General features: G+C 47.2%; 1 long non-coding RNA gene across 1 annotated transcript in view; it reads left to right on the top strand.

Moving 5' to 3' along the window:
• The first annotated feature begins 1,058 nt into the window (after nucleotides 1–1,058).
• Nucleotides 1,059–2,520, top strand: part of LOC113406723 — a 5,263-nt gene continuing 3,801 nt past the window's right edge. Inside the window, exon 1 of the long non-coding RNA XR_003369843.1 lies at nucleotides 1,059–1,142. This is a non-coding gene — a long non-coding RNA (uncharacterized LOC113406723). The remainder of the gene's footprint in view (nucleotides 1,143–2,520) is intronic.

Genomic DNA, 2,520 nt, shown 5'->3' with positions numbered 1-2,520 from the left:
CTTAAGGGGGTTTACAAAGAAGGGCAAGTATCATCCCCCATTTAACAGAGAGGCAAAGTGACTTGCTAGAGGTCACATGGCAAGTCAGTGGCAGAGCAACTACAAACCACAAATCTCCTGACTTCCAGTCTAGTGTCCTGTCCACTGGACTGCACTGCCTCCCATATCACCTCTGCAAAGCACTATACATCAAAACTAAACTTTTTAAATTGCTATCCATGTCTGTAAGAGAGTGTATGCTACAAAGAGAAACTTGTTTTTTCCCAATCGGTGCCACAAAACAGGTGGTTGGGGTCGATCTATTCCATGGTTTTTGTGGGGAGTTTTTTGTCCTTTGAGAGCCAGTTTATGGGACTTGGAGCCTTTCATAAGGCTTGGTTTAGTGACTGCATTTCAAACTCTGGCAATTCAAGTAGGTGGGATAACACATATTGCTCTTTCCCCACCATCCAAGATGCCACAAGGTTCTGCTATTGGGAGAATTGTAATGATAATATAATTATCATTGTGAAATCCATCATTATTTTGGAAAAGACTACCTTTAACCAGCCTTTGGGGTTTGCGGAGCTGTAGAGAGCCTTGGCTTAGACTCATGGATCCTCTTCATTCCCTAGCAGCTTCTGGAATTAGAGATGTGGAACTGCAGAGGGCTACATGGACCCTGTTAGTCTAAGCCAAGAATGTATTAGTGAGTTGTATCTCCTGCCAAGGAATTGGTTCACTTGAGTCATGGACTTTGGCCTAAAAGTGTTGTAGAATTACATGGAATCAAAGTGCAACAAGAGAAAACATTTCCAAGTGAAAAATTATAGGGGGTAAGTGGGAGGAGAGTTCTTGTTTGGCTATATCAGTGAGGCTACCATGTGGCATGAATAAAAGAATTTCAAGAACAAAGGGATCGTACTTAGCTCTAATTAATCAGAGGAGGATTTTATATCCCGTGTATTATGTAAATAGTTTATTGGCTCTTTTATTGTCTGTAAAGTTTTAGAGAGAAAGTGGATGCTCTTCTTCAAGAACTCTGTGTAGCCTGAAAGCTTGTCTCTTTCACCAACAGAGTCGGTCCAATAAAAGATATCACCTCACCCAGCTTGCCTCTCTCATATCCTGGGACCTAACATGGCTTCAGCAACACTGTAAAGGTGTAGTAAGATATATGTATTACAAAAACCCTGATGCTGAAAAAACCTCAAAAAGATTTTCTGCATTTCATAAATGATTCTGAATTAACTAGATTTTCTTAAAACTGAAATTTACCATCCAGTGATTCTTAGGCCTATGTGATATGGCTTGCAGGGGGAGGAGGGGTCTATAGAGGTATCCATGTCATAAAAATCACAGCTACAAATTGTCCCCCTGATTGACTCTCAGCTGGGGAGCCAAGCAGGGCCAGATTAATGCAGGGGGTTTAGGGGCTGTAGCCCACGGCCCCAGGCAGGGCTCAGGCAGGCTGCCTGCATGCTGTGGCCCCACGCCATTCCCAGAAGTGGCCGGCTGCTGGCACGTCTCTGCGGCCCCTGGTGCGGAGGGGAGGGAAGAGGTGGCTCCGTGCACTGTCCCCACCCCCCGCACTGTCCCTGCAGCTCCCATTGGCTGGGAACTGGCTAATGGGAGCTGCGGGGGCGGTGCTTGCAGGAGCATGCAGCGCACGGAAACACGCTGTCCCCCTCCCTCCAGGGGCACACCCACTTCCAGGAGCAGTGGGGGACAACGGCATGCAGGTAGGCAGCCTGCCTGAGCCCTTCTGCACCACCAGCCAGGAGCCACCTGTGGTAAGTGTCTCCCGGCCAGAGCCTGCATCTCACACCCCCTCCTGCACCCCAACCCTCTGCCCCAGGTCACAATCCCTTCCTGCACCCAAACTCCCTCCCAGACCCCACACCTCCTCCTGCACCTCAACCCCCTGCCCCAGGTCAGAATCCCCTCCTACACCAAACTCCCTCCCAGAGCCGGCACCTCTCACGCTCTCCTGCACCCTAACACTCTGCCCCAGCCTGGAGCCCCCTCCTGCACCCAAATTCCCTCCCAGAAAAAGCTAAGATAACAGCTGTTCTAAGGTAAGAAGTAGGCTATTTTGAATTAACTTCACTATATTCTACATGTTTTAAAACTGAAATGTAACCACAGAAAGGCTTTATGTTAATTAAAAGGCAAGTTTAGTATAGCATTAATAGCCTCGATGCCATAATTGTGATAATTTTGTTTTAAATTAGGAAAAAGACTTGTATACAGAGGCCCCACAAAATCTAATAGCCCCAGGCCCACAGGAGAGTTAATCCGGCCCTGGAGCCAAGGGTTGCATTAGCATGGGGAATGACTTTCAGAGGTGCTGAGTACTCACAACTCTACCTCTACTTGACTTCACTAGAAGCAGCATTTCTGAAAGTCAGGCCCACAGAGACTAACTTTCAATCCCATCCTAAAAAAGGGATCCTTCCTGGCCAGGGTTGAGGCTCAGTGGTGGTGGTGGGTATTTGAAGAAAGATTAGATGAATTAAATAGGAGATACTAAATCAAGAG

The sequence above is a fragment of the Terrapene carolina genome, unplaced genomic scaffold (assembly GCF_002925995.2).
Source record: "Terrapene carolina triunguis isolate 2854851 unplaced genomic scaffold, T_m_triunguis-2.0 Scaffold131, whole genome shotgun sequence".
NCBI classification, from domain to species: domain Eukaryota; kingdom Metazoa; phylum Chordata; order Testudines; family Emydidae; genus Terrapene; species Terrapene triunguis.
This window is presented reverse-complemented; position numbering and strand designations above follow the sequence as displayed.